General features: G+C 38.9%; 1 long non-coding RNA gene across 2 annotated transcripts in view; it reads right to left on the minus strand.

Moving 5' to 3' along the window:
- The window catches only part of LOC139364229 (uncharacterized), a 75,451-nt gene extending 74,265 nt beyond the window's left edge, over positions 1 to 1,186 (minus strand). The window contains exon 1 of one of the 2 annotated variants that reach the window (XR_011625677.1): positions 1,013 to 1,186. This is a non-coding gene — a long non-coding RNA (uncharacterized lncRNA). The remainder of the gene's footprint in view (positions 1 to 1,012) is intronic. The other variant, XR_011625676.1, reaches the window with a different exon arrangement.
- Between the last annotated feature and the right edge of the window lie 7,773 nt (positions 1,187 to 8,959).

Here is an 8,959-nt window from a genome sequence, read left to right on the forward strand (position 1 = left end):
TTCCACCACAGCAGCTGTCAGTGGTTACTGGGAAAGCCAGGGGAAGAAACTGATTTGGCTTCTCTGAATCTGAGAATTGTAGTGACTGAAATATTAGCAGTGTAGTTATTTTCCAGGCCAGTTGATCCAGGACAGTCCTATCTGTGATTCAGATAAGTTGTGTAAGTGGCCATGTATGGTAACTTCGATATGTTCTGTCTATATTATGTTATACTCCACCATCATCTGGTGTTCTCATTCTTTTATGTTACATATCTTTTTATTGACCTTATTTTTGACATCTAAACAATCTCATAGCTCCTCTTACACTAGCAATAAAAGTACTGATGCAGGGTACCCTATTACAAAAGGTATGTAGAACTAGAAACTTGAATCCTATTTTCTCCCAATTGCCAAGAGTGGCAAAACAATATAATAAAATTCTATTTCCAGTTCTGCCTGTTAGTCAAAACAAATTTTCAGACGGAAATTGGTAAATATGGTGCACAAAATTGATACTGTTTTTTCAAAATTAAAAATTGATGAACCATTTCTTATTTTTTAGACATTCTCTTCTGAGACCCTCCATTTTTAAAAATCTAATTTATGGTCAAGTCCAATAACAGAGATAAGGCAACTTGAACAGTCTTTGTATTATTCAACAAGCATTCACTGGCAAGGTTAGTAAAAGAAATTGAAAAACTGCTACTTCATTACAAAAAACAATCATAATGAAAATCAACCCAGTTGGCACATAAGATCTCCCCATTCAAAATCAAAATACCATTATCAAATAAAAGATGATAGAAAGGCCCTTAGTAATAACCTTGGTGTGATAATGGGTATTTGGGAACTTCAGCCTGACACATCAGACTGTGTCATTTAAAAATCCATCTGTCCTAGAAGTCCTAAAGGCAAAGTTTACCATTGAAATGACTTTTTTTTTTTTCTTGAAAAATAAGACAAAACCTTGCATTCCATGAATAGAGGTTGAGATGCTATTACAAAGAAACCCCCAAATGTATTGGCTTACATGGACAGAAGTGTATTTCTCACATTAGTCTGGCTGGTCCAGGTGGCGAAGTAGATCTACTCTTCTAGGTCATTAAAGGGCACAGATTCCTTCCTTACTGCCGCATTGCCATTTGCCGAATGTCGCACTCCTCAGCGCTGCTGGAGAAAGAGTTCAGAGCAGGTGTCTTCGAGGAAGTGACATATAAATTCCACTCCTCATTCATTGCCCAGAATCTCATCACATGAACATCCTTAGCTTCAAGGGATGCTGGTAAATGTAGTCTGTAGCTGGGAGGCCATGTTCCTAAAAGTGGGGAGGTGGGGGGAATGATGGAGAGTGGATACAGATTGACTCGATTACTAAAAGAGAGTAGCGTAGACAGGAGTGTGGTGCAGCTAGCAGTATCTACAGTAGCCACAATATACAAAATACAATGCATTTATTCAAGCAGGAATAGTATCAGCAACAAATTAAAGACACACAATTAGACAGTCAATGCTGGTAACACTTGGGTTCTTTAAAAATCATGGTTCTCAAGTTTTTTCAGTCTGTTTGCCACTTCTTTGGGGTAAAAGTTATGCAGATCACCTATACTCTGCAGGAAGATTTCGTTGTGTACTTGACCTTTTTTTTCATGCAATACAATTAGATTAGTGAAGCTTGCCTTTTTTTTTTTTTTTTTTTTTTTTTTTTACAGTATTGAAGAATACCCTTTTCTAAAGTAACTTGACTTTACAAATAATGGAAACTTACCATTTAAAGAGATGTAACATCCTCTTTTATGAGTGAGTGTATGCAAGTGTATGTAATATTTACTAAAGGGGTCTATATTTTTCTGCTTCTTTAAACAAGATTACTAAGCTCATTTGAATTAGTTCATACTTTTGTTCGATACACATTGATTGAGTACCTATGATCTGTCAGTGTACATCAGGTTCTGCATACGGTTTCAGGTTTAATCTTCCCAACAACCCAATGAGGCAGCTCAAATTTTCACTATTTCACAAATGAAGAAACAGAATGTCAAGGAATTTAGGTAACACACTCAACATTATATAACCAACTAGATTTAAACCCCAGTCTCTGCTATTCATTCTATTTCTCTGTTTGCTTTATTCAAAATACATTTATCAAACAGCTTCTATGGGCCAGGCAGTAAGCTGGACAGTTTTATCTTTTACTTTTATTTAATCTCAAAACAATCCCATGAGGTAGATATTATTTTTCCATTTTATGGATGGTGTAACTGTGTTTCAAAAAAGTGAAGTATCTCACTCAGGATTGCAGAGCAATGGGTAGAACAGACAAGGCTCAAGTTCAGAGCCCTGTCCTTTGCAGATGGAACCTGCCTTTTCTCCTACTCTAGGTCACTGCTCCCATTGGGCTCCCAACTTAGGCAAAGTGCAGACTTGCTTTATTTTCATCCCCTCTACATTTTCTATCCACTGACTTAGCAGGTCCTATGAACTCTATTGCAAAAACGTCTTTCCAGTCCAGCCCTCATCATAGCCAGGCCCATCATAGCCAGGCCTTTATCATTTTAGACTTGAATCATTTCAACTGTTTCCTAAGTGGTCTTTCTATAATCAAATTATTTTTCCTTATTCTAATCTCCTCACTGTCATGAGATGGTCACCCTCAAATAAAATATCCAATTACAGTTCACCCATGCTTAAAAACTCCCACTCATTTCTTGATCTCCTCAGAATAATATCTCAGTTCATCGGCTCCTCTAGGCCTCATACAAGGATCCTCAGCTGCAACTTCATCTCTCATCACCCAACTCCTAACCAGCCTAAATTCTATGTATACTTAATGCTTTGCTAATCTTCAAACCCGTCTGCTTTTTCAAGACTCTGTACTTTTGTACATGATATTCCTGTGACCTGGAGTAGTCTTTCTCACTTTTTTTCTGCCTGGAAAATTTCTGTGTGTTTTAAAGTTGCAATTATAATTATGAAGTTGTAAAGTTGCTTCCCCAAATGGAGTTGGCCACCCTTCTTTGGTCCCATAGTGTACACTCGTGAATCTTAATATAGTGCAGTAAGTGCTATCATAATTATACACCTGTCTTACCCAGACTGTGCTCTTCTTGACAACCAGGAACATCTGAGCCTTGCACAATGCTTGGCACACTATACAAATGTTTATTGGGAACAATAGACTAAATACTCAGTTGCTAGACATAGCACAAAGGCCACTGGGTTGTGATGTCATTTAACAACAAAACAAATCAACTCTTTATTGAACACTTACTCTGGACAAGTCATTGTGCTTGGTACTATGAAATGATCAAAAAAGAATGGGAGACTGGGAAGGGTAGTGGGGAGGAGTGTTTGAAGAGAAGTTTATTAATGGGTACAAATATACAGTTTGATAGAAGAAATAAGACCTAAATGTTAGATAGATCAATAGGGTGACCATAGTTTTCAATAATCTATTGTACATTTTCAAATAGCTAGAAGAGAAAAATTTGAATGTTTTTAGCATAAAGAAAAGACAAATATTTAATGTGGTAGATATCACAAGTATGTTCATTTGATTTTTACAGATTATATGAATGAATTAAATTATCACATGTCCTCTGAAATTATGTACATCTATAATGCATAAATTAAAAAATAAATTTTTAAAAAAGAATAAAATAATTTTGCCTGTAACTCTTTACCCTAGCTTCAGATTTAATTAAGGAGCTAAGATTAATAATTTGGAAATTAGAGCATTTATATCCCTTCTTAATTGTTCCTTGTTTATACCTATTAAACTCTAGAATCCTTGAGGATGGATTCTCTTTTCGTTATTGTTTTTAAAGTTCCTGTTATTGCTTCTGGCGCGCAGTAGGTGTTCAAAAGTCTTTGTTGAAAGATGAGTGAATAGTAAGTTTTCAAAAAAAAAACATAGAGGATCAATGTTGAAAGCACAAAATGAGTGGCATTTCCTCTCTATATATTAATGAAGATGAGATGAAGAAACAGACACTGAAAGAAGATTTGGATCAATCTGAGACATAGGAAGGATTTGAGAAAATTAAGGAAGTGATAAAGTCATGTCAAGGTTATAGAAACAAATACGAGAAAATGCATTTTATTAGTTAGGTAATGTAACAAACTCAGTGTCTTATAACAACAAACACTTATTTCACACTTGTAGATCTGCTGATTTAGGCTGGCTTAGCCAAGTGACTATTTTGGGCTGCAGGTCACCTGAGTTAGGGTTGACTCTGGGTTATGTTTGGGTTTAGGTCTAATCCACATCTCTCCATCCTTGTGGTTGATGTCTTGGGGAGGGGCTAATTGTATTTTTGATGTGGTAAGTACAGGAACAATTATGATCAAGAGAATATGCTGTGGCATAGTGATTCATTCATTGTTTACAATTATGTCCCCCTTTCATTCAAATTATATATTTGCAACTTTTGCCATATGGTTTTGTAATACCTTTCTCTAAAATAAATAGAGTATGTTTCGTAGCCCTACTGATGTTGGAACTGGCCATGTGATTTGATTTGACCAGTGAAATATAAGTAGAAGTCATGGTGTTCCAGTTTCAGGCTAACACCTTGTATTAGTTTGTTCTCACATTGATATAAAGAACTTCCTGAGACTGGGTAATTTATGAAGAAAAGAGGTTTAATTGACTCCCAGTTCCACAGGCTTAACAGGAAGCATGACAGGGAGGCCTCAGGAAACTTAAAATCATGGCAGAAGGGGAGGCAAACACCTTCTTCCCATGGCAATAGGACAGAGAGAGAGAGAGAGAGAGCGAGTGAAGAAGGAAGTACCACACACTTTTAAACCATTAGATTTCATGAGAACTCACTCACTATCATGAAAACAGCAAGGGGAATATCTTCCCCCATGATGCAATCACCTTCCACCAGGTCCCTCCTCCAACATTTGGAATTACAATTTGACATGAGATTTTGGGTGGCGACACAAATCCTAACCATATCATTCTACACCTGGCCCCTTCCAAATCTTATGTCCTTCTCACATGGTAAAATACAGTTATCCCTCATCCACAGTTCCCCAGTCTTAACTCATTTCAGCATTAGTTCAAAAGTCCATAGTCCAAAGTCTCATCTGAAACAAGGTAAGTTCCTTCCACCTATGAGACTGTAAAATCAAAAACAAGTTAGTTACTTCCAAGATACAATGGGGGTACAGGTATTTGGGTAGATGCTTAAATTCTAAATCTGAGAAATTGGCCAAAACGAAGGGCCCACAGGCCCCGTGCAAGTTCAAAACCCAGCAGGGAAGTTATTAAATCTTAAAGCTCCAAAATATTCTCCTTTGACTCTATGTCTCACATCCAGGGCATGCTGATGCCAGAGGTGAGCTCCCAAGGCCTTGGGCAGCTCCAACCCTGTGGCTCTACAGTCCCTTTAGCTGCTTTCATGGGCTAGCATTGAGTGCCTGTGGCTTTTCCAGGTCCATGGTGCAAGCTGTCAGATCTACCATTCTAGGGTATGAAAAATTGTGGCCCTTTTCTCACAGCTCCACTAGGCAGTGCCCCAGTGGGGACTTTGTGTGGGGTCTCCAACCCCACATTTCCCCTCCACACTGCCCTAGTAGGGGTTCTCCATGAGGACTCCACCACTGCAGCAAACTTCTGCCTTGACATCCAGGTGTTTCCATACATCCTCCAAAGTCTAGGTAAAGATTTCTAAACTTCAGCTCTTGTTTTCTGTCCACCTGCAGGTCCAGCACCATGTGGGAGCTTCCAAGGCTTGGGGCTTGAACCCTCTGAAGCTGTACCTTGGTCCCTTTTAGCCATCGCTGGGGCTGGAGAGGTTAGGACGCAGGGCACCATATCCCAAAGCTGCACAGAGGAGCTGTGCCCTGGGCCTGGCCCTCAAAATCATTTTTTCCTACCAAGCCCTGAGGCTGTGATGGAAAGGTCTGTTGTGAGGATCTCTGACATGCCCTGGAGACATTTTCCCCATAATCTTGGGTATTAACATTCGGCTCCTCTTTGTTTATGCAAATTTCTGCAGCAGACTTGAATTTCTTCCAAGGAAATGTGTTATTCTTTTCTACCTCTTGGCTGGACTGCAAACTTTCCAAAATTTTATGTTCTGCTTCCCTTTGAATATAAGTTTCAGTTTCAGATTATCTCTTTGTTCAGGCTTATGGGAGTACAATTTTAGAAACAGCCAGGTTACTTCTTGAATGCTTTGCTGCTTAGAAATTTCTTCTGCTGGATATACTAAATCATCTCTCTCAAGTTCAAAGTTCCACAGATCTCTAGGGCAGGGGCAAAATGCAACCAGTCTCTTTGCTAAAACATAGCAAGGGTCACCTTTACTCCAGTTCCCAGTGAGTTTCTTATCTCCATCTGAGACCACCACAGCCTGGACTTCATTGTCCATATCACTGTCAGTGTTTTGGTCAAAACCATGCAATAGGTCTCTAGGAAGTTTCAAACTTTCCCACATTCTCCTTTCTTCTTCTGAGCCCTCAAAACTATTCCCCTCTGCTTGTTACCCAGTTCCAAAGTCATGTCCACATTTTCAGGTATATTTATAGCAATGCCCCACTCTTCTGGTACCAATTTTCTGTATCAGTTCATTCTCACAGTGCTGTAAAGAACTACCTGAGACTGGGTAGTTTATGGGGAAAAGAGGTTTAATTGACTCACAGTTCTGCAGGCTTAACAGGAAACTCGACTGAGAGGCCTCATTAAACTTACAATCATGGCAAAAGGTGAGGGGGAAGCAAGTGCCTTCTTCAAATGGCAGCAGGACAGACAGTAAAGGTGGAAGTGCCACACACTGTTAAACCATCAGATCTCATGAGAACTCACTATCATGGGAACGGCAAGGGGCAATCTGCCCCCAGGATTTAATTGCATCCCACCAGTCCCCTTCTCCAACAATGGGAATTACAATTCGAAATGATATTTGGGCAAGGATGCAAATCCAAACCATATCAGACCCCAAGAGGCATTGTATTTTTCTGTCCACTCTCTTCTGCTCCTGTCTTTTGCTGGTACAGGGAGAATGAGAGACATATAATGTAAATTGCACTGTGATTCAAAGCCCGAAGCCCGGCCAACTACAAACTGAAGCAGATCCTTCCCTGGCTGACCCTCAAACTGGGGAGCAAGAAAATTATAGCTTTATTGTTGTAAAACTCGAGGTTTGCAGCAATAGTTGACTAATACAGATGTGGAAGTGGGCAGAGATATGGAGCATTCAGAAATTATGTTGGAAAGAGGGCTAAGGGCTCATTGAATGGGGGCATGAAGAGAATATAAGAACGATCACATAAAGAGGCAGCAAGGGAGAAGGGAGTCAAAGCTGACTAAGTGGTGAAGTCCAGGTTGAATGCTGGCACTACTGGCTAAAATGGCTATTTCAGTAACCATAGAATGGTAAAGCTAAATAGGATCTTGAAATTATTTTTGATATTGCAATCTCCAAGGCAGAATTAGCATGCAGAATTGTTTTGTTTGCCTAACAGATTTTTTTTTTTAATTTGAATTTGAATGCAGTGGACAGGTCATACATCCTCCTGTTCCTTAAGTTATCTACTTCTCCTTTTTCACCCTCTATACCTTCAAATGCATTTGAGATTATGCTCCCTGGCATTCTCATTACCACATATCCCCAGGCACATTAAAGATGACTGAGAGATATGCAAATTATATGATGACAATAGCTGTATGAACTGAACATTTATTATGTGTTCAGACATTGTTCTATGTGATTTATATGTTTTATCTCAGGAATCTTCATTTTGAAGATAGGGCAAAAGGAGTTTAAATGACTTGCCTAAGGTCAGCAGTTGGAAGTGGAAGAGCCAAGATTCGAAAAGTCCATTTTATTGAGCAGTTTCAACTTGGTCAGCTTAAACATAAAAGAGATTATTGTTTGGTAAACGCTTTCTGCAGCTAACCTAATGCATCCTGCTTCCTTTCCTGAGAGCAAATCTCTTAACTGCAACGAGTGATGGCAGAGGATAGCTTTTTATTACACTCTCTTTGTTATACGGCCAAGGTAGAAAAGCTACAGGTAAGCTGCTTTAAATAATATTTTTTTTACTACTTAAAAAAATTAACTCTTCTGAGTTACTTTTCCTTACATAGCTGAACTGGACAATTACTGTTTTTGTAATATACTGTTCGCAAAACTGTGGGGAAACAGGTCTGATGATTCATGGGCGTAGCATACAAACCTACATGAACCCTTTGCAGGCACTTAGTTAATATCTATCAAAATTTCAAATTCATACATCTGCTTTGACTCAGCAAATACACTTCTGGAAATTTGTTCCACAGAAATACTGCTTAGCTATGAAATGATGTTATTTACAAGGGTATTGTTTGAACAGCAAAAGTCTGAAAATAACCTAAATATCCATCAACTGTGGAGGTCTTAAATAAATATATGTCCATATAGTGGGATATAATGCACCAGCAAAAGTAAGACTATTCTTCATGTAATGATGTGGAAAATTTATAAAAGTTCTTGTTAAAAAAGTAAGGTGCATAAAGGCATGTAGGATATACTCCTTTTGGTGTAAGGAAGGAGGAAACAGGTCGGGCATGGTGGCTCAGGCCTGTAATCCCAGCACTTTAGAAGGCCAAAGTGAGAGTAGCCAGGTGTAGTGGCACACACCTGTGGTCCCAGCTACTCAAGAGGCTGAGGCAGGAGGATTGCTTGAGCCTGGGAGGTTGAGGCTGCTGTGAGCCATGTTTGCACCCTGCATTCTAGCCCGGGCAACAGAATGAGACCCTGACTTAGAAGAAAAAAAAAAAAGAAGGAAACATATATATTTTTACTTGCATAATAAAACCCTGGAAGCATACACAAGAAATGAATAAATGTTGTTACCTTAGGATAGAAAGGGACAGGACAGGTGGGGCAGGTGTGGGAGAAACATCTATACTGCATTTAAAAAATACATTTTTAAACTGCATGGACGTGTTAAAACATTGAAAAACAAAGTAACCGCTGTTATA

The sequence above is a fragment of the Macaca nemestrina genome, chromosome 7 (assembly GCF_043159975.1).
Source record: "Macaca nemestrina isolate mMacNem1 chromosome 7, mMacNem.hap1, whole genome shotgun sequence".
NCBI classification, from domain to species: domain Eukaryota; kingdom Metazoa; phylum Chordata; class Mammalia; order Primates; family Cercopithecidae; genus Macaca; species Macaca nemestrina.